Raw genomic sequence first — 26,013 nt, 5'->3', positions numbered from 1 at the left:
TTGTTGCAACAAAAATGTCTAGTTTCCTTTCTTCGTAAATGTTTTGCATTCGTAGGGAATTTACTACGCATATAGATTAGAATTTGAGAATGGCCTGCTGTTTGAGGATTCATTAAAATATACTAAGGATGATGATGGATGGATCAATCAGTGAGTGACTTTGTAATGGATGGATGGGTCTTCTGGATACATGAGCGAGTGAGAGTAGTGGATGCTGAATGTGCGAATTATTCTGTGTGCGGATGCAGGAATGAATGGGTGAGAGTGGGAAGGTGAATGGATGGATGAATGAACATAAGAATGGATGATTTCATGAATGAGACTATAACGAGGGGCGGCTGAATGGATGAGTTGATGGATGAATGGATGGGTGACAGTTTAAGGATGTATGTAGGATTATGCACATTAATAATTCTCTAAGAGATGAGTGAGTTGATTCACGAGAGTGAGAAGGGACAGATGGACACATGAGGGTGAAGACAGACAGCCAGATGATAAACAACATGAGAATGGAGAGCAGTACGTACAAATAAAAGTGATGCTGGAGAAACGGATGTATAGATATGTGTGATGGATCGATTGATTCGTGAGTTTGAATATTCATGGGTAAATGAGTGTGAATAACGAGATAAATGTTGACTGAATGTGTTCGTGCCTTCACCCTTCCTCCCGTTTTCCTGGCAGTGGCCTCTTTTCTTTTACTCCCCTGTCCAAGCATTTTCTTGATTTTGACAGGAGATATGCCCCCAGCATGCCAGATATGAATTACATTAGTCAGTGCTCCGAGTTTCATCATAAACCAGCACGTTTGCAGTTAAACTAGTCTATTTGTATCCTCTCAGTCAGATTAGTTCTTCACATTCGTCCATGTTAACTTTATCACTTGGTATAAACCATTGCACATGAATCCACCTACTGATGGGCATGCCAAGGCAGTATTCGATTTCCCACACCACCGGTAAACCCATTGCTATGTGCACCTACCGTGGGTTGTATGATATTACAACGCATTCCACTGGAACGCATGCCTTTACCACGCATGCGTTACAACGCGAATGCCTTTCCCATGCATAACCTTTAGCACGCATATTCCTTTACCACGCATATTTTTACAACATTTTTTGTTTTAAATGTATGCATGGTAAAGGCATACTCTTGTTAAAGGTTATTCACCTACCCCAAAACCCTTCTTACAAATACCCCTCCCCTGCCCTTTTACCCTCAATTCGGACCGCTTCGTTTTTTTTTATTCTAAAATTCCCCTTACCTCTCCACTTTGTCTCGCCTGTTCTTCATGTTTTTTTTCCACTATGCACGTCGTTAAGAGGAAACGGAAGTGAGACTCTGTTTCCTCTAACGAGGTCGATTGCCTTTATCAGGAGCGTGTTTTTTGGTGGGGAGAACCCCCAAGTCCCCTTTTCTTTTCTCCCGCTTTTTCATGAATAGCCTTTATCACACATGCCTTTACTACGTATCCTGTAGTAAAGGTATGCGTGGTAAAGGCTATTCGTGTTAACCATGCATGCATTGTAAGGCATGCATGGTTATTGTTATGCGTGGAAATGGCCGCGTTGTAGTGGCCGTTTTCCCCTACTGTGTAGTTCTATACTAGCTCCACAATTTGTACTCAATTTTAACAACGTAGCAGTAGTATACATCACATTAGACGTAAATGATGTATATGCCCTAAATATTGCTTAAGAGGCAGTCTAATGTTTTTACGATCTGGTCTAGGGTTAGCTTTAGCTATCTCTCAAGCCTCTTGTTTTCCCCCCAAAAATCATAATAAAAATACCTATCTACATAGAGACACTTGGGTCTGGTCATCTTTCTTCATCCATTGGTCTGTTCAAGTGTCATTCATTTGTACCTACTTGCTATGCTGCACTGCCTCTCGCTCACTCTGTGTCTTTTGCGGCAGCCTCTCTCACCTTCTGCTGCCCAGTAAGTGTTTTTAGGTCTCGGGCCTAGGGTACACTGCGAAGCAATGTTGCGTAGCGAGAGTTCTTTTCTCTGGGTTTTGAAAATGGACCAAGGAATTCCACGAAGTTTGTGCGTGTTGTTTCCTAGGTCTAATTTCATTGGCCTTTGTGTGCGTGTGTTTTTAAAACAGAACACGCAATAGGCCATGGGCGGTCGCGTAGCTCCGCCCATGACCTATTGGTGTCTGTTACGCGCACCAGAGGCCATATATCTTCAATTATCGCGGACGTCATTGCCGGTAATTGAAGGCATATGCTCGTTTTTTTTTTCCTCTTACCCTTTTCAGGCCCCCCTTGGGAAATCATTCGGCATGATTTAAAACCGGGCTCAATAGATACTGAATATCTTCCTTGTAATCAGCGCAGGGGTGCGTAACGAGGCGAAAGAACGCACGTTCGACGAGTCTGAGGGGTGCAGCCTGCTGTAGCTTTCCCCCTTAAAAATAATCAATACCGCATTTTAACGCCATTAAAGCACCTTTACAAATAGTTCTAACAGCAACGCCAGGGATTAGCTGCGCTTTCCGCCCTCACCTAGAGAAAGACGCTCCAGTGACAGACCCCATGAAAAAGTCCAACATGACCACTGTATCTAGAGTGCTGTGAGATGTGCTGCCGCTGCCTCTCCGGTGAAGGGGTCTCCCTGACTCTCCAGTGGAGGGGTCCCCTGAGGCCAACACCGCATGCAGACACACGCCTCTGAACCCTGTGTCCTGGGACTTCCTATAGCTAAAGGCAGAGTCCACTATAGCACTTCTGGAGACTGTCTCTCGAACAAGCGGTAAACGCCTCAGCGAACCAGGGAGGGCTTTGTTTACTTTATTATGGAATCCGTGAAGTATTCATAAGAACTCCGTGGGGATTGTAATGTAACATGGCGCTATAAATAAGACTGCCTAAATATCAAGTGGATGTGTTTGATGATGCTCTCTTCATATTCCTGTGAGTTATTCATTCATTCATTCTGAGGGCTGTGCTATGAGATTGGGGTGTCAGGTAACTGCACAGTGCTATGGTAGGCCAGTGTCTACACAATACATTTTGTTGCTAAATAAATGAAAGTCTGCGGGATTGCAGAGCGCGGTCGGGCTACCGGCAGCTAGATCCGTGGTCCAGGCGCTTCCGCAGAAGTATTCATGCGTTTCCCACTTGAGAGGACCCTACCCCTGCTGGCGCCAGGCTCCATCACAGCTCGGCGCGCCTCTTTCAGGGAGCAGTACTGCCCCCTGTCGGGGAAACGGGTGTACTGCAGTCGCTGCAGCTCAGTTTCCCATCGCAGCATGTGATGAAGCTGGGGCCCGTGCTGTCCGGTGGCCCCCCCCCCCCTCTGCCCACCGACTTGTGCACACAGACCCTGTGCCCAGATGTACCCGTCATTTCCTGTTAAAGCCTTAGTTACCGCTCGCAGCTAATCTGTGTCCCCTGTGCTGACTGAACAGGTGGGGGGGGGGGGATATACCCCTGACCAAAACTCATTTTGAGGGGGCGTGCGGGGGAGCAGATGGTACGCGCGTACATAGGTATGGGATGTGCAGTATTTTGGATACCACAATTAATTCTCAGGAATCATTATTAATGCAGTCGTTTACAGATTTACCAGGGTCACATATTAAGTATAATACCTCGAAACCCATGTTTACATGCCCTGAAGAGAATACCATGGAGAGTAGTCCTCTGGTGGCGACGAGCCATGATAACAACATAAGCTGCCTGCACACATCGCCTTTAGATCTTGAGGTTCAACCAGTGGCGGGCCAAACACCTGCTACTCAACTGGCATCGGCGATAATTCATGAACCAACAAGTAAAACTCAGCACCATAAGAACAAACGAAAGACAAAACATCTGTCGAAAAAAATCCACTGCCCAATAGTCAAATCGAAACACTCAATTAAAGACATGTGGCAGAAACTCAGACAGGAGAAATCTTCTGCAACAACCATAATTGGGACTCCGTTGACACCTACCCAAGTCCCGGATACATCCCAAAATGAAAAGAATACCATTGAGAGTACTTCGGTTAAAGATCAGACAAGGCAAATAGATCAGATATCCACAATGAAAATATCCCTTCTTAGTGAAATAGAATCAATGGTTAAATCTCTCCTACAACCCATCAGCAAACAAATGATCAACATAGAGAAGGCTCTAGGAAAATTCGAGAGAGCACAAAATGAAGTATCCTCTAGCATTCTTAAAATGCTAAAAACGCCTAACTCAACTTCTATCTTTTTTCCAGCAAGCACAACTCTCAAAGATAACAACATTAAAATCGCGAAAACCATTAGTGCTACAACAAACAGTACTGTTGAACAGACGTCGCCTCAGCGACAGGGATCCCCAGCTATAACCCACCCAGTAATAACAACACAGGCAGTGTCCAACCCGCCGCAGGTAGTAGCTACACCTGTGAATAACACACAAATCACACAGGTATATGACGAAACTGATGACAGTGAATGGGCTGCGGAGGGTCACTCTCTAGAAGCAGCTATAGCAAATGTGGAGACATTGAGGCACCCCACATCATTAACGGCGAATATGCCCACTAAGACAGTAGGGATAAATCAGCCTAAACCGACGATAGCAAAAAGACCTATCCATATAAATCTCCCACCAGAATCTAACGCATATACAATTGTCATGATTGGGGTCCCCAAACTGGCTGATAACAGGGGGGAGACCTATGCGGAACTAAAAAACAAGGTCATGCAATGGCTAACCACACACAGGCTACTTCCCTCTCATATAAATGGGTGCATTTCTCATGTGAAGAGAGTAGATTGGGTGGGCTCAAGGTTTAAATCAACAGAGGGAGACTGTATTGTAGTCAATTTTAAAGACAGACGAGTGGCGGAATTCATCGTTAATTGGAGGAGTCCCTCGACAAATAGCCTGATCCGTACGATGGGTTTAAGCTATTTTTACCCCTATAATACAAACGGGCAAAGTAAAAATTTCCAACCTTACCATGCCCCCGAGGGGTCTCTGGAGCCTCAAGCCCATCCTCAACCATGGGCACCCCCTTTCACTCCCAGTCAGGGGATGACCTTAGACTTCGAACAACAAAGACATGCACAATCCTGGGAAGGTAGATCACACAACCACCCTCCTCAAATAATGTACGAGAGAATGGAGCCCGCACAATATACACATAAACGAGATTATGCATATCCTTACTTGTTTCAAAATCAATATGAGGTCCCAACATCAAATAGATATGATGCCCTGTACTCTTATGATTATTTGGACGAGGTGGACTGACTGACGTCTGTCCTGCCCCCTAGTACTTTACCTGACCTGTCAAATTGCAAGGAACAAACTAACATAATAAGTACTGATAAACCAACAAGTACCTTAGCCCTCCCAAGAGTGGCACTAGATATCAATACAACAGAGACCGTAACACATTTCCTTGAGAATTTCTCCTCACAAATTGCACCTACTCTCTCCACTCTCGAAGAAGGTAGCTCTTCTTCTACCATAGCCGATAACCTGCTACATAGCACCAGAAATCAACCAGCAGTTGTAACAAGTCGATTTAATCAAAACCCGCACCTGTTTCCTAATACGACTCAAGAGCTACCGAATGATCACGATGTACTTAACACCATAAACATCTTATCGTGGAATATTGCAGGACTGGCCGCAAAAGTAAATGACCAGACGTGGATGGAATTTATTAGGTAATTTGCTATACTGTGTTTTCAGGAAACGTGGCTCACAGATAATAATGTCTTCATTGAGGGGTTTCAGAGTTTCTTTGTCCCAGCAACTCCATCGCCCAGTGGCAGATCAAAGGGGGGTTTGGCAATATTCATCAGCCTCTCCCTCGTCTCCCAGGTTAAAACTAAACAAACGGACAACAGGAACATTCAGGTCCTGGAGGTTAGGAAGGGAAAAAAAGCACTAACCTTGGTCAACTTCTACAATTCAGTAACATCATCAGGAGAGTGCAATATCATCAAGCTCCACAATTACTTGCGAGACAACTTGGTAAAATTCCCACGGAATAAAATAATCCTTGGTGATTTCAATGCACATATCTGTGGAAATCCAACCGAGACAACCCTGGACTCTTTGGGATGTGGGAATAGGTCAGGACTTCACTTTGCTCATTGTCCGCGAGGTACCAATGTGAATAATTTAACAGATGACCTGAACCTGAGTGTCGCTATGTCCTTGAAAGATGGCTCCTTTATTTTTGAAGTACCAACTTATAAAGGCTCTGAGCACGGCTCTTTCATAGACCATATTCTTCTCTCTGTTGATCTGGCAAATTTTGCCGTAAACTTCAAAATACACGAAAGCATCTTCAGTGACCACAACCCAATCTCAGTTGAACTAGGAGAGGGTCTTTTTGAATTACGAAAAAATTATAAAGACGCGGGTGCTTTAAAACTGATCAACAGAAATCGCCGTTTGAAATGGTCCATGATAAACAGTGATACTTTGTACAAGTCTGTTAAAATGAGCTGCATACAGGAACTTAATCTTTGTGTCTCTGAATCCACACCACCTGAATCTATTTTATCTGCCTTTGCTGTTGTAGTTCAAAGGATTGATCAATGGGCGCCCGAATCGGCTACGCTCACGGAGTAGGCGTAGTGTTGCCTCCTACGCATTTTGCGTAGACAGCATAGCCGGCCACACTACGCCCACTCCATGAGCGTAGCCGAGTCGGCCGCCACCCGCCTCCCTCCCGCCCTGCCCTACATACATTATTTAAGCAAAAGAGATTTAAAACAGCAAGTTTAAGGCACTTACCGTGTCCGGGGCTCATCCGGGGCTCCTTCTTGGAATAGCGTCCCATCTTAGATACCAATGCGCATGCACGGCCACCCGCGCATGCGCATTTCTCGGGAGAAATGCGCATGCGCGGCCGCTCGCGCATGCGCATTGGTACCCATGACGGACGCGATTCCAAGAGGGAGCCCTGGACGAGCCCCGGACACAGTAAGTGCTTTAAACTTGCTGTTTTAATGCTCTTTTGCTTAAATAATGTATGTTGGGGAGAGCGGGAGGGAGGTGCGTAGTGGGGCTACGCGGAGTGCCGGGGTGGGCGTAGCTTCTCGCCCACTCCGTGTAGCTCCGCGAAGCCCCACTACGCCCACTACGCCCGGGGTTACTGTTTATCAACCAAGATGGTTTGACCATGCTTGTTCAGCAGCTAGTCGAAATTTGAAAATGGCTCTCAAGAAAAAGCCAAGGGATTCCGCACATATCAAAATTTTGCGATCTAATTATAAATCAACCTTGGCATCCCGCAAAAAGGACATAAAAGCAAATATCTGGGAGTCTTTGCTTGACCCATCAACCCTGAGTAACAGCTCCAAGTTTTGGAGCATAATTAACAAGCCGATGTTTGATGACCCCAATGCTGCCAGCCTTGGAACTAATATACCTGAGAATGAGTGGGTTACCCATTTTAGCTTAATCTTCAAGAGCGATGATCTACAGATGATACAAGAAACTAAATATCCAGAAGAAGTATCCCTGCATTTCACAGTTAAAGAAGTCGAAATGGGGATCCACAGCTTAACCAGTAACAAGGCCCCGGGCCCAGATGGCCTTCCCCCGATTTATTTAAATCAAACATCTCACTTTGGGCCCCAATCCTCACCGCGGTTGTCAATGCTGGTGTTGCAATTGGGAGCCCAAAGTCCTGGGGGGCCTCAACTATAGTACCCGTTTATAAGAAGGGGGACAGAAGCAATGCAGCATGTTACAGGCCCATTTCCTTGATAAACTCAGTTGCCAAAGTAGTGGGAGGAATAATTTTAAATAGGTTGACCACGTGGGCAAAACACAACAACGTAATGTCGCCCGTTCAATACGGGTTCAGACCAGGGCACTCAACAATAACTCAATGCCTGAATCTATTCTTAATCAGTGGCAAGTATACTTTGGCTAGAAATGGAACTATATACATGGCTTTTATGGACCTTTCATCGGCCTTTGATTGTGTAGATAGAAATAAACTCTTGAATGTCCTATTAAAAATGGGGGTTGAGAAGAATCTGATTAACTTTTTAGCCGACCTCCATAGTGACACACGAGCAAATGTTCGCTATACCAAAGACCTGAAAGTTACTAGAGATTTTAAGATAAACCGGGGGGTTAGGCAGGGCTGTATTGTAGCGCCAATTCTTTTTAATTTATATATTAATGGTCTTGAGGAGCACCTTTTAAAAACAAAAACTGATTATCCACACATAGGGAGAAAGGGCGTACCTGTTCTGCTTTATGCAGACGACGCCGTCCTTATCTCCAGAACTGCAATAGGCCTCCAAATATTACTTTTTTTTTTTAAAACCTTTATTTATGGATGCACAATACACAGCGTCTGCCTACAACCCCGCAGGGCCGGCCGCTATGACATAAACAGGATGGTTAAAAAGTAAATTAGGAGACAGTACGTTGTTAAAGCAATCTCTTGAGGCTACATTATCGGATAGAACATAGCGCCATATAAATAGGATAAGAAAGGTTTAATTTTATGTTTTTGTCGAATAGAACAACAACACACAAACACATGGTATCATAGTGGCAAGGGTCGCTGGAGGGGGGTGGAGGGGGGGAAGAAGGTTAATAAATAAAGAAAAACGTATGGCGAGGGGGGGGCGAGCACGAGAAAGAAAACAAAGCGTGTGATGGAAATTGGAAAAGGAACGTAAATCATGGAGAAGAGGGGAGAGGAACCTCATAGTCCAGTGGAGGATAGCAAATGTCTCCGCGGTACGAATTCCACTGAGCCCAGACCCTGGACCATTTCTTAGGACGCCCCCGCGCCTCATACACAGTTTTTTCTCGGAACATGCACCAGTCCATGTTCTCTTTCCAGGCACTGAGCAATGGTAATCTAGGGGAGCCCCAGAGCTGCGCTATATCTCTCTTCGCGACCATGTTGCCCAGAGTGACCCAAAGTGTCTGGGCAGCATTACAATCAGACGGTTCCCACACATTGAGCAGACAATGCCGTGCTTCGGGAAGGAGTGGGATCCCGGTGACACGGCCCATGACATCGTGCACTCTGGACCAAAAAGCTGCAATCATCGGGCATTCCCACAGAACATGAAGGAAAGTACCATCCATACCACACCCACGCCTGCATCGTCCATCCGAAACCAAACCCATTCGCACCAGACGCATTCCAGTCAGATACACACGGTGGAGGATCTTCAGCTGGACAAAGCGAAGCCGAGCCGGAATAGCCACCTCCTTAGGGGAGGATACAGCCGTCTGCCAGTCCTCGTCGTCGAGTTCGAGCCCGTCAGCCGTCCAGGAAGCACGAAGCTTCTCAAGTTGGTCAGCTCTGTTGTTGACAAGCTTTTTGTATATCAAGGAAATAGTGCTATCGGGGACGTGGCCGTCTAGAACACGATCCTCCAAGGGGGAGGACTGCGGGATATCGGTACCAGATGGAAAGACGGAGGACAAGGCATGTCGAACCTGCATATACCGGAAGTGCTCTCTATCATCGAGCCGGTATTCCAGTTTCAATACCTCGAAGGATTTAACAGCGCCCCGTGCCCATAGATCCTCCACCGTACTGATCCCAATCATGTCCCACTTCTCAAATCCTTTCGTCTTCCACAGATTGCCCAACCGATCCGAGTCATACAATGGCGTCATACGTGTTAGCCTACCACCCCAGCCCGTGGCCACGGTAGCATCTCTCCATGCCCGCACTGCACATTTCGTCGAGCCCGTAAGGAGTCAAAAGGGTGCCTTTGAGTACAGAGCCCTATTAAAGTTGCCACCGGGCAATAATAGTTTATCCAAAGCAAAGGCGGGAGCGGGTTCCGGAGCGTAAGTCGCATGGTTGATAGCGCTCAGGTGCGAGGCCCAGTAATAGCGTCTAATATCCGGCAACGCGATACCACCATCAGACCATGAGAGGGTGAGCTTGGACAAGGCAATACGAGCACGGCCATCCCAAATCAGTTGTTGCTGCAAACTCTCAACCTCACGGAAGTAGCGAGCAGGGACAGGATCGAAAAAATTCTGCAGGGCGTAAAGAAATCGGGGGAGCGACATCATTTTAAAGAGTGCAGCTCGGCCCAATGGGGATAAGGGCAATTCACGCCACCGTCGAACGTCTTGCTTGAGTCTACGGAGCGGAGCATATAAGTTCCGCTCATAGCGGACCGAAGAGACCATAGAGACATAGATCCCCAAATACTTGAAGCCGTCGGTCGCTACCAGTATGGGAAACCTGCGAGGCAGAGGCGGCAGAGCTCCGGCTACGACGTAAACACAGGACTTAGTCCAGTTGATGACTAGTCCTGAGTTCTTGCCAAAGGATGTGAGAACGTCGAAGAGGACGTTAAGCGACTTTTGAGGGGAAGTAAGATAAAGAAGGATATCATCCGCGTACAAGGAGACGCGATCCTCAAGATCTGGAGACCATCTGATCCCCTTAATAGAGGGTTCCCACCGAAGCCACGCAGCAAGGGGCTCAAGCGCCAATGCGAATAGGAGCGGGGAGAGCGGACAGCCCTGACGAGTGCCACGGCCTAAGGGGAAGGGGTCAGAGCATCTACCATTTACCACAACCTGAGCCAGTGGCCGTTCGTAAAGGAGCCTGACCCATGCGATGAAGTTAGGGCCAAAGCCAAACTTAGCGAGAGCCGCCCAGAGGTAGGGCCACTCAATAGTGTCGAAAGCCATAGTGGCGTCTAAGGAGGCGACCACTGCCGGCTCGGCGAGAATTGGAGCTCTCGTGAGAACACTGTGGAGCCTACGCAGATTAAGGGCCGTGTTCCTGTGCGGGATGAAACCGGATTGATCCGGATGGATCAGGTCGCAAATCACCTTAAGCAACCGATTGGCCAGAACCTTGGCCAGGATTTTGGGTTCCGCGTTCAGGAGAGAGATGGGGCGGTATGAAGCGCAGCGGTCACGAGGCTTGCCATCCATATAAATGACCACTATGGTGGCAAGGCGCTGCTCGAGGGGGAGGCTCCCAGCCTCAACCGCCTCGAGAAACATGTTGCGCAGATGGGCGGCCATCTTGTCCGGACAAAGTTTGTAAAGTTCAATGGGCAGTCCATTTGGGCCCATCGCCTTTCCCGAGCGCAAAGATCGGATAGCGAGGGCAATCTCATCAACGGTGAAAGGGGCCTCCAAGGCAAGACCATCTTCATCTGAAACAGTAGGCAGGGCAATATCTCGCAATAGCAGCCTGGAATCAGCCTCATCTCGGCCACTAACAGGCGTATAAACCTTCCGGAAGTGGTCCACAAAGCAATCAACAATTTCACCAGGATCGGAGACACTCTCACCGGATTCGCGAACAATGACAGGCACAACACGACTCGCTCGTTCAGCCTTATCCAGCCATGCCAGGAGCTTGCTCGCCTTGTCACCCACATCATACAGTCGGCCTAGTTGATTCGCTCGCATCAATTTAGCAGCATCAGTGACACAAGCTTTATAGTCAGCTTGTTTTAGTTCCAGAGTGTGCAGCAATGCAGGCGTGTCATCCCCACCCAATTCACTTTCAAGCGCAGTGATCTCAGTTTCAAGAGCCAGAACAGCCTCCCTCTTTACCCTATGCTCTGCAGCAATGAGTGATAGGGCGGAACCCCTTATAACCGTCTTGAAGGCCTCCCAAAGAACAGTAGGGGAGGTGACCGAGCCCACATTCTCATCGAAGTAGCAATCAATTGCCTTAACCAAATCTGAGCGGAGCCGAGGGCTTCGGAAATGCCAGGGAGGGACCGGGGGGACCCTGTTACCAAGGAGACCACCCACAGAAATCCTAATCAGCAAGGGGGAGTGGTCCGAGATACCCCGGGGAAGATGTCGTATCTCCCGGACAGTGGACAGAGTGGAAGCTAACATAAAGAAATAATCGATACGGGAGAGGCTGCCATGCGCACCAGAGTGAAAAGTATACTGCTGGAGTGTAGGGTGTAATGAGCGCCAAACATCCACTAGGCCAAAAGTATCAGCCATCTCATTGAGCCACATCTGGGACGGCAGCAAGACTCTAGGGGGAAGTCGATCACATTCACCAGACATAACAGAATTGAAGTCCCCGCCCAAGATTAACAATCCATCAGGAAGGCCAAGGAGAGTCCTGCCAAGGTCGGCATAGGTGGTAGCCTGCAGCCCCGGGGGAATATAGACAACAACCAACACAATCTGTTTACCCTCCAACCTCCCAGAGACAGCAGCATACCGCCCACGGTCGTCAAGGATAACCTCGTCAATAGCGAGAGCAAGGGAAGACTTCACCATGATGCCCACACCCCGGGACCCAGAAGTGAAACCAGCATGTGCGACCAGGCGATAACCCCGGCGGTCGAGGGCTTTACAAGCATTTCCAATTAAGTGGGTCTCCTGAAGGAACACGACATCGGGGGCATGACGCCTCAAAAATTGTAACACAATGCCCCGCTTGATCCTGTCACCCAACCCGTTTACGTTCCAAGAAAGAACCCGCATTTCACCCCCCCCCCATTGCGACATAGGCATTCCACCCCATTCCCCCTCCACAACCCCAAGTTCGGGATAATGGCAATCTGTGAAATACCATGAAAAAAGAGACATAACAAACTAAACGAAACACAACCAAGTCCCCAGGAACCAACCCCCAAACAGAAACCCGTTACAACACCCCCCTCCCTGCACCCCTGCTGACTAAAAAGCCACCCCCAACTGCAGTGTGCCTGTCGCCCCATCTTATCTACACAAAGAACCCCCCGAGGAGGAAGGGAGAAATCACCCGTTCCCGCACCGCCACGGGCAGAACCATAGAGCACACAGTTAATTTACTCAGTTCAATACGTAGTCTCAATCCGGACCTCCGGGGTCCAAATATTACTTGACTCTTTTTTCCAATTTATGAAATCACGGGGCCTGAGCATCAACAATACTAAATCATTTGTTATGAAGTTAGGATCTGGTTCAAAAAAGTCTTATTCCTTCCATGTCAACAGGGAAAAAATACCAATAACCAAGACTTTTTCATACCTCGGTGTATTGTTTGACCACAAACTGTCATGGGGTCCCGCAGTAAGAAAGAAGAAGGGAGAAATAGCAAGGACTAACGCTGCAATAACTGATTTTGCACGTAAAATGGGAAATACACCAGTGGTTGCTTTAATGAAACTGTACCAAGCTAAAAGCATCGCTGTGGCCTGTTACGGGAGCGATCTTTGGGGCTTTGTCCCCGTGGGCGACCTTGTTACAATTGAAAACAACTTCCTAAAACAAGTATTATGTCTACCCAAAGGCACAGCCAACTTTTCTATTCACGAGGAATTGGGTATGCCTTACCTAGGGGACAAGATCACTGTAAACCCCTTGCTGTGTTGGTTAAATTGCTGGTTGAACGATGAAATACCATTTACTCAAAATATCCTTCTTGAAGCACTCAACTGGGAATGGAAATTTAAGATACCATGGTTGAGATATATCAGAAACTGCCTTCAAGATCTGGGTCGGTTGGAACTTTTCCTAGTACCACAGCAAGTAACCAAACATGATGTAACTTATGTGAAGGACACCTTCCTGTTGAATCGACAGCTTGCTAGGGAAGAGTCAGAGCTGAAAAGGGGTAGTGTGAGGAGGCATCTCTTAACAAAATCATGTTTGCAAATTGAACCCTACCTATCCTGGCCCATCTCTAGATATGAGCGTTTTCTGCTGTCCAGATTTCGCTTCGATTTATTTCACTTGATGCTAGCTGTGCCTAGTGGGGCCCATAGGGGACAAGTGTTGCCAGCTTGCGGCTGCGACAGTAAGTCTACGCAAGATCTGGCTCACTTTTTATTTATATGTTCCTACTATATGATACCACAGAAAATGTTTTTAAAACCCCTTTTTAAACAGCTGAAATTTGTGCAAATAAGGCCTGCATTACTCTATCTTCAAATGCTGCACTGTGAAAGCACTTTGTTTTTATGTAACTTCCTGAAAACAGCCCTGAAATTCAGAAAAAGTATGGAAGGTTAACCGCTATTTTAATCACTCTTCCCCCGGAAATATGTCTCTTGATAAACAGTATACCCATATTTGTTTTAGAAATTATATGCTCTTCTGCGATTTCTTGCTCTTGATGAAATGTCTTTTTAATACAGTTATGTATATATATATGCTTTTTTATTGTACTTTTATGACTGCATTGCATACAGTCGAATAAAGGAATTTTTAATTTGAATTTGAATTTGGATGTGCAGTGAGAGAGGGGAGTCCAGGGGGTTTCTCCCCAAATCGAAGGATCATGGGTAACACGTAATTAAACTAATGTTGGTTAATTTTGTTTTTGGTTCGCTGGTCTGAGGAGGAGAGCGCTTTACTTTCACATAGGACCCCGGGCATCAGCCATTATTGTCTCAATCCAAATGTTCCTAAAGAAGACCCATCTGAACCCTCTCTGTGCCAGTCTCACCTACACTGCCACAGTGCTCCTTCTGCGTCTGTCTCACCTGCACCGGCACAGTGCTCTCTGCCCACTGCCCCCGCCCAGGCTTCGGGAACGCATTTCCTTCCCGTCGCTGCTCCTTCTTCCCATGGTGCTTATGTCTCAAAAACTGTCCCATCCCCGCACGCCGTGTGCTAGCGCGTAGCGCCATAACCGTCTACGCGCCCTTCAATGAGCTTGGGAGCTGCTCTCTTACTCCGCTACTTCAAGGTCACCCTTTAAGTTAAAATACACTTCTTCTCGCGTGGACCTGGAAACAATCGTCTTTTATCTAGCCCCTCCCTGCATCTATGTTTGTATGTATGTGTATGTATATATTGTCTTTCTACTCTCCCATCCTTTAAACTTTTTTCTCTATCTATCTATCTATCTATCTATCTATCTATCTATCTATCTATCTATCTATCTATCTATCTATCTATCTATCTATCTATCTATCTATCTATCTATCTATCTATCTGTCTATCTATCTATCTATCTATCTATCTATCTATCTATCTATCTATCTATCTATCTATCTATCTCTCTCTCTATCTATCTATCTAGCCCCCCTTTGTCTCCGTTGTCTGCTCACTCTTCTATTTCTCTCCTCAGATGCATATTGTATTTCTATTAGTAGTATATTTACAGTACGCGCTGCTTGTTTGCCTTCGTTGGCTTCACGGCTCTGGAGGTCTTGACAGGGGGAAGGTCTGCGGGGTGGCTCTCAAGGGTCGCTAGTATCCATGTTAATCAGACACGAACTCTTTTCTGAGCCGTACTCACTTGTGAATGAGTTTGAAAAGTTCTGTTTTCACCTGTTTTCTGGAGCGCCTGTAGTTTTAAGTCTATACTGTTATGTGTGCAGCCTGATATAACGATTATTTTATCCAAAGGTGCTAGAGCGCTTTACATTGAAACGCAGAATTACATGGGGCATTAGGAGTGACACTTTATATCGTTTGCTTCATCGTGTTCATTCCAACTACCCGCCCGCTAAGCAGCCGGCACCGTTACTTTGCAGTGCTTTAAGGTCAAGCTTATTCTTGTCGCTAGTTGGCGCTTTACAAAGCAAACAGATTGAGTTCATAAACTGACGCACCCTCGCTCTCTCCTAGAATTGAGTGTGTGTGCACGGGCGCTAATCATATGCTGCAAGAAGTTTTATTTTATTTTTCTCCATCTCAGTCTGGGGATCTCGAATTAATTCAAATATTTTTAATAATGCTGTGCACATTGACCAGAAAATATCTCTTAACTCTGATTTGAACCCAAACGGCAGAAAATATCGATCACCTTATTTTCTGAAGCGGATTTCCAGTCCCTTCTACTACCAGGGCCACCCACCCCAAGGATATATTGCACCCCAGTGATTTGCTGTCGCGTTCCGTAAACTCAGCCCCGGCCTGCCTGTGGGGGCCTGAGATACTCAGCATGCACCTTCGGCGAGTGGTCTGGCCTATGCCCGTGGAAGCCTCATGTAAATGACTGACACGCACACACACAGTACTCGTCCGGACAGGAAGTGCCGAGCCACTCCTGCCCTTTTATTTATATCCTTCTGGCCACGCCTGGCCAGAAGGTGATACAATGGGGAGTAGTGCTTGGGGGCTCAAGGGAGACCCTCGGAGCACTAGAGCGCTACATCCATTTCCAACTCGGAATTTTGAAAAGTTCGGAAAAGATTGTTCAGCATGCAAAGTCCGCTAGTCTTTGGCTTGGCCTGGGATTGGTCCTGAGGCTGTATCGCCACCTGCCTCTTGTGGGTGTTGACTCTGGCAGGTACCCAGCTGAGTACGGAACTGTTTCGTTCGGTGTGGCTGGGGTTAAGCCAGCCCTTGCTTCGTCCACTCCGTCTCTTTCTCCCGCTGCTGCTGACTCTGCCTTGCTAGTGGATTGTTCTTGAGCTGGTGGAATTTGTTTGAACCACGATACATTTCGGGTTACTTCTTCTCCATTCCGGTTGGCAGTAATTGCCGTGCCTCTTGTTTCTTTGACGGTCCAGGGTTCAGGTTCGAACGGCGTTCGGAACTTCCCTCCTGGTCTTCGGGTCCTGATCAGTACTGTCTCTCCAGGATGTAGGACTCTCGTCTGAGCTCGGCGTCGTTGGCTCGCTTTCTCATTTGATCTTTTCCTCCGTTCCAGTGTGTTCGTTGGTGAGTATAGTGCGGGAGCCCAGTTGTCCGCCATGGGGAGCAAGTCTCTTCTCGGTCCGGCTAACATTAGCGCCCATGTTGACCGTTGTGTGGTGCTGTGGGGGGTGCTCTGGTACTCCCTTAAAAACAGCTGCAGTGCTTCTTCAGGATCACTCCCTTCTGAGGTGGCTATTCGTAGGATTTTGTTTATTGTCCTCATGAATCTTTCCACCTCGCCATAGGCCTGGGGCCATTGTGGCGTGATCCTCCGGTGTTTTATGCCTAGGCTCTGTAGAAATTCCTTAAACTCGCTGCCCTGGAATGGGGGTCCGTTATCCGTTTTGATGACAAGTGGTACTCCAAACATGGCAAACGACTTGTTGAGAATGGGGCGAATGTTTGTGAAGCTGGTGGATGCCGCTAGATCCACTATCAGGTACTTTGTGTAGCTGTCAATTAATACCACGGTGACCCTCCCATCCGGGAAACTTCCAAAGTCTAAGCTGAGCCATGACCATGGGGACGGAGCTGGGTCTTCTGTAATTATTGGCGCTGCAGCATCTGGGTTGCTGGTTATTTGGCATGCTCGACATTGTCGTACTATTGCATCGACACTACTCTCAAGGTCGGGAAACCATACTTTCTCACGCATGCAAGCTTTCATCCGTCTGGTGCCTTGGTGTCCTTCGTGGGCCAGTATTGTCGCTTTCTCTTGCAGTGTCTTTGGGATCACTACTCTAGATCCTCTAAGTATCAGCCCATTGTCTGCACTGCTTAGGTCATTGTGCACTCTCCAGAACTGGGTCAGGCGTGTTCTGTCTTCCTCATTCCAACCACCAACATTCTTCAGGAAGTTTCCCCACGAACCAGATTGCAGGGCCTCTCTCACACGTTGGATGACTACATCGGAGTCGTACTGGGCCACGATAGTGGCCGCCGTGAGGGCTCGGGGACATGATCCCGTCGACAGCATGTTCACGAATGCTTCTGCTTGAATGTCCTGCTCCGTGTTGTGGTGTCCTTCCAGTGACGGGTGGCGTGAGAGAAAATCGGCAGGGTTCTTTGCTCCAGGGCGGTACACTAGGTCCATCTGATACTGTTGGACTTGGATGGCCCATCGCTCTATTCTCGGCTGGGGATGTGGAGCTGTGCCCCTGAATAGGGGTAGTAGAGGCTGGTGATCTGTCACCATTCTGAAATGGTGTCCAGAGATGTAGAGGTGGAAGTGGTTACAAGCCCACTTGACAGCTAGGGCCTCTCTTTCAATTTGAGAATATCTTGACTCTGTCGGGGTCAATGCTTTGCTTGCAAAAGCCAGAGGGGCCCTTGCCCCGGGTTCTGTTTCTTGTGAGAGGAGGGCTCCTAAGCCTACTGGGCTGGCGTCTACTAATATCTCTGTGGGTTTGGCTGTGTTGAAATACACCATGGTGGTGCTGTCAAGCAAGGCTGTCTTGATGTGGTGGAATGCTTTGTCCTCCACCTCCGTCCATTTCGAAGGGTTCTCTTTCTTGGTTAAGTTTCTCAGCGGCTCCGCAATCGTGGCTAAATTGGGGATAAACCTTGTGCAGTATTGCGCCATTCCTAGGAAGCTCCTCACTTCCGACGCGGTGGTGGGTGCAGGGGCACTTTTGATAGCATGTGACTTGCGTGGATCAACCTTGACTCCTTCAGAATCAAATACGTAGCCAAAGAATTCGATAGATTTCTTGAAAAACTGGCATTTCTCTTTGTGTAATGTTACGCCGTGTTGTGCAAGCCTTTGTAGCGTGGCTTTCAGTCTGTCATGGTGTTCCTCACTCGTTTTGGCATGGATTAAAATGTCGTCGCTGACATTTAGCACTCCCTGTAGTCCAGCTAGTATCTCCTTGATGGTATTCTGGAAGATCTCTGCAGCGGACGAGATCCCGAAATTTAGCCTTTTGTATCTTCTTAACCCCAAGTGCGTCGAGAATGTTGTTATGTACCGACTCTCCTCTGCTAGCCTCAGCTGATGGTACCCCGCGTTGAGGTCCAGTTTGGAGAACCATTGGGCTCCGTTTAGATCTGTCAAAATGTCATCTACAGTTGGTGTGAGGTGTCGTTCCCGCCGTATGGCCTTGTTGGGAATCCTCATATCGATGCATATCCTGATTTTTCCAGGTTGACGTGGCTTCTCTGCTATCACCATGGGGGATACCCATGGTGTAGGTCCAGACACCTTCTCAATCACCCCTTGTTCCTCCAATTGGTTGAGTTCTTGTTCCACTGCTGTGCGCAGGTGAAACAGGATTCTTCGGTGTCTCAGGGCTACTGGTTGTATGGCGGGGTCTATATGTAGCTTGATAGGTGGGCGTTTGATGGTTCCAAGTCCATCGAATAGCGAGGGGAACATTTGTAAGATGTCTTCCGTCTGGAGCGGCCTTTACTGCGTTTGCAAAAGCAATGAGGCAGAGGTCTTCCGTAGTGTTGCTCCCTAGTAGGTCTGCCTCCTTGTCTATCACGAGAAATGTTGTCATTACTTCTTGGTCTTCCGCCTTGACCTGCACTAACATCTTCCCTCGCAGCGGAAGTGGCTCTTGGCTGCCGTACGTGAGGATTCGGGCCTTGGAGGGGACCAGTTTAGGTCTCGGTTTCAATGATTTGTAGTGTTGGATGCCCATTAAGTTGACTGTGGCCCCGGTGTCAATGACTCCGGTCATTGGTGACCCATCGATTTGTATTTGACATTTCGGCTGAGGCCTTCGTCTCTTCTTTAGCTCGCTGACGAAATACACGTAGTAACATTCATCATCGTCATCAGTGGATGATTAGTCGAATTGCGATTGTCGCTGCTTTGGTGTTTTAGCTGACCGTGAAGATGCCGTGTCCTCCAGCGACAGCTGTTTTATGTATCCAGTGGCTGTCTTTCTCCCTGAGAAGCTTCGTCCGCGAGAGCCTCCTCTGCATACTGTCGCGAAGTGGTTGGGCACTCCGCATTTGGAGCATGTCTTCCCACGTGCTGAGCAGCCATCTTGGTTATGTTCTTCTCTGCCACAGTACCCGCATGGTGTTCGGCGTTGTGTTCTGGTCGGCCATCTTCCTCTGCCTCCTCGGCTATAGCTGCGGGCCGCGTCTACACGTTCTGTCTTTATTGTCGTCCCTGCTTCTGCCCGTGAGTTTAGAACTACTTCCATCGCGGTGGCGCGGGCATCAGACAGTTCATGCGATCTGGCGAGGATTAGTATTTCTTCAAGGGATATGTTGGGCTGCCTCAGGATAAGAGTCCTCAGATGTTTGTTTCGACACCCTTGGATGAGCTGCGCCGTCACTTCTTTCTTTTCATCATCTTCCGTGCAGGTGCTTATCAGGTCTCTCAGGAGTGCGTGGAATGCGTCCATTTTTTCTCCTTCCCTTTGTTTAGATTGCCGAAACTTGAAGCGTTCGTAATGTGGATTTAACTGGGGATCAAAGTGGGCATTTAGCGCCCTAACTGCAGCATCATAGTCCGTGTCAGCTCCGGTGTTTGGTAGGTGCTTAAACAATTTATACAGTTCAGTGCCTCTGAAGTGTAGTAGGAGCGACCTCTTCACCTCGTTGTCCTTTTCTCGTGTCGCGGTGTTGAGTTGTCCCAGCCATACTGCCCACCGTGGTGCTGCTGTACCAGGGTCGATTAGTTCACTGAATGGGGGCAAGGCTTGTATCTGTGAGTGAGCTGATGGGATAGGAGGCTGGACTGCGGGGGCCGCTGCCTGAGCTGGGGGCCCTGCTGGCGGCGCTCCTCCTGTTGCTCCCCCTTGGTTGACCGACATGCTTGGGCTTGGCACCGGTGATTTGTTCCTGCTTTTGTGCTTCTGTCTCTATGATCTTTCTGCTTTATACCATATATGTTTCTTTTTTTTTTCTTTGCTTTTGCCGATGCTTGTTTGTGGCAAAGCCTCAGTCGTCTGTGCTTGTCTCTGCTTGTGCTTGTTGTCAGGCTCTCAGTCGTGCTGTTGCACTCTGCTTGCTCTAGGGGCTTTATTCGCTTAATGTGCAGTGTCGGATTGTTGCTAGTCTGTGTTTGCCTTTGCTTGTGCTTGTTTATTTGATCTCCTGCTTTGAATGCTCTTAGCGTGGGGGCCGCTCCTAGCGCAGACCTCTGTCCGGCTTGTTTGGGGCTTCGCGCCGTTCCAACCGTGTGGGGTTCTTCCCGCTCGCGTGCGGTCGTGCGGGCCTCGTGGTCTCTGGGTGTCGGCCTCGTCTCAACTGCGCACGCACGCACTGCTGGGCCTGCCGGTCGTGTCTTCCTGATGCGGCGCTTCGCTCTTCGCTGCTCTAGCGGCTTCGCTCTTCGCTCACCGGTGTGCCACGCAGCTCCTGTCATCCGCTGCTTACCGGTAGGTGACGTCTTCACTCGCGCTGCGGGCTCGCCCCGGTATTCTTCTTCCGGGCCTGGCGCTGTTGCCGGTTTTGCCGAGCGGTGTTGCTCAGGGCGTGTGGCTTCTGTAGGCCACTTTGAGACGGGCGCATCCCACCCTCGTCGCCAGTGTGGGGGCCTGAGATACTCAGCATGCACCTTCACCGAGTGGTCCGGCCTATGCCTGTGGAAGCCTCATGTAAATGACTGACACGCACACACACAGTACTGGTTCGGACAGGAAGTGCCGAGCCACTCCTGCTCTTTTATTTATATCCTTCTGGCCACGCCTTGCCAGAAGGTGATACAATGTGGGGTAGTGCTTCCGGGGGCTCAAGGGAACCCCTCGGAGCACTAGAGCGCTACACTGCCCACAAGTTGAGGGAAGTTTAAGATTTCGCCCTCCGCATAATGCATACAAATAATGCGGCCCGCGGGGAAGTGAAGTTGATTTTATTTATGCTTTTTGCGTGTCTTTAGTGCTATTAAGTCTAAACTCTTGAAATCTGGGGCGATGAAAGGCGGCTTATCTGCCTAAGTCAAAGCAGCGAACTCCGTGCACGCATGAGCGGCTTCACAAAGAAAGCAGAGGGGCTGTTGGGGTTCACAATCATACCACAGCCTCCCCGATAGATGGGGGGGGGTGCTTGGACTGTTTATGTCTATAGGGAATTCATTCGCCACTTGGATGCATCTCGAGTCGCTTTCTAGGCGCTTCTCAGCGGAACACATGTTTTCTTTTTACCTACTTTTCATAGTTACTTTTTTTGCATTATGAATCCTCCTATGTTGGCAGTTGTATAATTGTGGCAGAGAGAGGCAAAGACATACTTATGGCGCTCGTCGGAGGTATGTAGCGCTATATAATTTAAGGCTTGCAGCACTTCGAAGTGTTGTTGAAACATCAAGCCTATATAATAGTGCAGAACTCACACTGGCACTTGCTAACCCTGTTATCTTCAAATTAACCAAGAAAGAGGCAAACTAAACTCTTCTGTGTGCCTGTATCCCCTCAATTCTGTCTTTATTTTGGGCAGAGAAGGGGAGACTTTCCCATAACCCAAAATATAGTTCCTTTCCATTTCCTAACTGCATCAGTGCTGCAAAGATAGCTCAGTGGGTTAATGCTCCCGCTGCAGCTGTTTCTGTGCAATTTTATAGGCCCATTACTACTAACAACATTAGTATTACTTTTCTAGGGTACCCAAGGCCCCCAGGTCAAACATGTGTTGCTCTTCACCCTCTGACTCAACAGAAACAGTACTCAGAGTGAAAAACAGCATCCAAGTGCAGTCATTCAGATTATCTCTGTGGGTGTTACTGTATAGGCCCGACAAGCACTAACACAGGTTGTACATTTGCGACGCTAGCCCCCATGAAAATGTTGCTATACGTAACCAGGGCCTTTGTAAGAAAGTTTTTATAGTTTCGGGTTTGTTTTTACAAAACTTAAAAAGACGTGGTGCCGGCTGTCCCCTCATTAAAGTTCAGAACATACTTTAGGGTGCAACGATGTGGGCTGGGGGCAAGGGGTGTTGGCACAGTGTCCCCCACACCTCCCAAAACTACAACCCTGCACAATGAACAGAAGTGTCTGTCGGAGCAGAGACTCCGGACTGCTGCCTCAGACCTGCCGGCCAACAAATATGAACTGGGCTGCTGCAGCCCAAGAAAATGTCGACCATTGTGTCGTACTCCGAAGGAACAGCAAATGAGCAAGTCCTTCTGTGCGTAGATACGGTGTCGCACAGATTGCAGCAGCATGTGCATTAGCCAGCTGAGCTATCTGTACCGCTGAGACAAACGGTCTCTTCTGAAAGTCTGACTGCTCGGGACTGAAGATGGTGCCCATCGGTGAAAAGCGAGATTTTTTTTGAGGGAGTGTGAGGGGGTGTCGGTGGGGTGTGGGAGCGGACCTTGACAGGATGGAAGGCAGCATGCAACTTGAATTTGCAAGCTAGCCAAACTGCTGAATAGCGGGATTGGTGGAGAGAAAATGCCAATCGACACTCGAGCCAGGTGTTCCTCCCGCACACTCTCACTTTTCTTTTCCCACTCTCCTTTCCTCTCCTTGTCACCTGGGGGTACATACACAAGGCGCTCACAACGCCACACACCAAGTATACGGATGTCGCATGCATGCTCTAATAAGAGGCCGTATGTAACCCAACCGGCATATAATGTGATCAAGCTTTTTTCCCCTCAGGCGACCCATACTGTACGCCTGTATACTGTACTCTGTATATAAAACCTTTTTTTTCTCAATAAAATTCACTTGAAATAAAAAAAAGAAAAAAAAAGAAAAGAAGAATTGCTTTATTGTGTCCAGTCTTTACTACAGGGCGGGGTGTGGAGAGGGGGTGTTGTATGTTTTCTTTTTCTTATCTATAACGTGTCCCTCCTGACAGAAACTGTGCTCTGCCTTCCAAAAGTGGGGGCAAAAGACACGCTACAGACAGATTTCTCCACAGATCAACAAAACTCTCGAGTTTTAGTCTGGCCAGAAATGATGGCGACATAAATGATCAACTTTTTTGTTTCTGCTGCTTCATTATAAACTTTCCTTAAATATTTCCCACGTTTGACATCCTTTGACTTTTCAACATCTTTCCTAAAACCGCTGCTTCGTGCTTTCAGCCCCCTCCCCAATTTTCGCCAGCTCCCCATGCTTATAAAGTGGCTTGTCGAAAACGAAACATTAGAACCGCAACAGTAATACACAAGGTTTGTTATCGAGCTTGACTGCAGTGTGGTCGCAGCTTCATTGAAGGAGGGGGTTGGAGGAGGTGGGGTTGTTTGCAGCAGCATGCCCTCTTCTTGTTTCACAACAAGGGTGGTGATGGACAGAGTTTCTGAATTAAGCAGAATACTCTCACCCAGTCAAGAGATCAGGGCTGAATCCAACACCGTTTTTTAGCTCACTGCACCATCCCAGTTCAGAACCTGGCTATATGCAAATTAGTCTGTTCCTGTCCCAGTGCATGATGGGAACAGGACAAACCAAACTACCAAGCCAATTCTTACACTGGGAAGGAAACAAGCTTCCGGTTTCTGGCATTTCAGCCGTTGTCGGCCCGGCTTGCTTGAATCCTGATGGTGCAATGAGCAAGGGACTCACATCTGAGTATACCCTTCCACGCTTAGGGTGGACAAAATATTTAACAACAAGGGGTGGTGATGGACAGAGTTTCTGAATTAAGCAGAATACTCTCACCCAGTCAAGAGATCAGGGCTAGATCCAACACCGTTTTTTTAGCTCAATGCTCACTGCACCATCCCAGTTCAGAACCTGGCTATATGCAAATTAGTCTGTTCCTGTCCCAGTGCATGCGGTTTCTGGCATTTCTCACTGCTCCATCAGGATTCAAGCAAGCCGGGCCGAAGACGGCTGAAATGCCAGAAACCGGTCCCCGGTAGCTTGTCTCCTTTCTGTTGAAGAATTGGCTTGGTAGTTTAGTCTTCCCTGTTCCCATGATGCACTGGGCCAGGGACAGACTGATTTGCATATAGCCAGGTTCTGAGCTGGGATGGTGCAGTGAGATAAATAACGGTGATGGATCAAGCCCTGATCTTTGGACTGGGAAAGAGTGGTCTGCTTAATTCAGACACTCTGTTCATCACCACCCCATTTTCTGAATAATTTTTGGCCACTATAGGTGTGGCAGGGTATACTCAGACATGAGTCCCTTTCTCACTGCTCCATCAGGATTCAAGCAAGCCGGGCCGAAGACTGCTGAAATGCCAGAAACCGGTCCCCGGTAGCTTGTCTCCTTTCTGGTGAAGAATTGGCTTGGTAGTTTAGTCTGCCCTGTTCCCATGATGCACTGGGCCAGGGACAGACTGATTTGCATATAGCCAGGTTCTGAGCTGGGATGGTGCAGTGAGATAAATAACGGTGATGGATCAAGCCCTGATCTTTGGACTGGGTAAGAGTGGTCTGCTTAATTCAGACACTCTGTTCATCATCACCCCCTTTTCTGAAACGTTTTTGGCCACTATAGGTGTGGCAGGGTATACTCAGACATGAGTCCCTTTCTCACTTCTCCATCAGGATTCAAGCAAGCCGGGCCGAAGACGGCTGAAATGCCAGAAACCGGTCCCCGGTAGCTTGTCTCCTTTCTGGTGAAGAATTGGCTTGGTAGTTTAGTCTGCCCTGTTCCCATGATGCACTGGGCCAGGGACAGACTGATTTGCATATAGCCAGGTTCTGAGCTGGGATGGTGCAGTGAGATAAATAACGGTGATGGATCAAGCCCTGATCTTTGGACTGGGTAAGAGTGGTCTGCTTAATTCAGACACTCTGTTCATCACCACCCCCTTTTCTGAATCGTTTTTGGCCACTATAGGTGTGGCAGGGTATACTCAGACATGAGTCCCTTTCTCACTGCTCCATCAGGATTCAAGCAAGCTGGGCCGAAGACGGCTGAAATGCCAGAAAACGGTCCCCGGTAGCTTGTCTCCTTTCTGGTGAAGAATTGGCTTGGTAGTTTAGTCTGCCCTGTTCCCATGATGCACTGGGCCAGGGACAGACTGATTTGCATATAGCCACGTTCTGAGCTGGGATGGTGCAGTGAGATAAATAACGTTGATGGATCAAGCCCTGATCTTTGGACTGGGTAAGAGTGGTCTGCCTAATTCAGACACTCTGTTCATCACCACCCCCTTTTCTGAATCGTTTTTGGCCACTATAGGTGTGGCAGGGTATACTCAGACATGAGTCCCTTTCTCACTGCTCCATCAGGATTGAAGCAAGCCGGGCCGAAGACGGCTGAAATGCCAGAAACCGGTCCCCGGTAGCTTGTCTCCTTTCTGGTGAAGAATTGGCTTGGTAGTTTAGTCTGCCCTGTTCCCATGATGCACTGGGCCAGGGACAGACTGATTTGCATATAGCCAGGTTCTGAGCTGTAATGGTGCAGTGAGATAAATAACGGTGATGGATCAAGCCCTGATCTTTGGACTGGGTAAGAGTGGTCTGCTTAATTCAGACACTCTGTTCATCACCACCCCCTTTTCTGAATCGTTTTTGGCCACTATAGGTGTGGCAGGGTATACTCAGACATGAGTCCCTTTCTCACTGCTTTATCAGGATTCAAGCAAGCCGGGCCGAAGACGGCTGAAATGCCAGAA

The sequence above is a fragment of the Lissotriton vulgaris genome, chromosome 7, assembly GCF_964263255.1.
Source record: "Lissotriton vulgaris chromosome 7, aLisVul1.2, whole genome shotgun sequence".
In the NCBI taxonomy this organism is placed as follows: domain Eukaryota; kingdom Metazoa; phylum Chordata; class Amphibia; order Caudata; family Salamandridae; genus Lissotriton; species Lissotriton vulgaris.
This window is presented reverse-complemented; position numbering follows the sequence as displayed.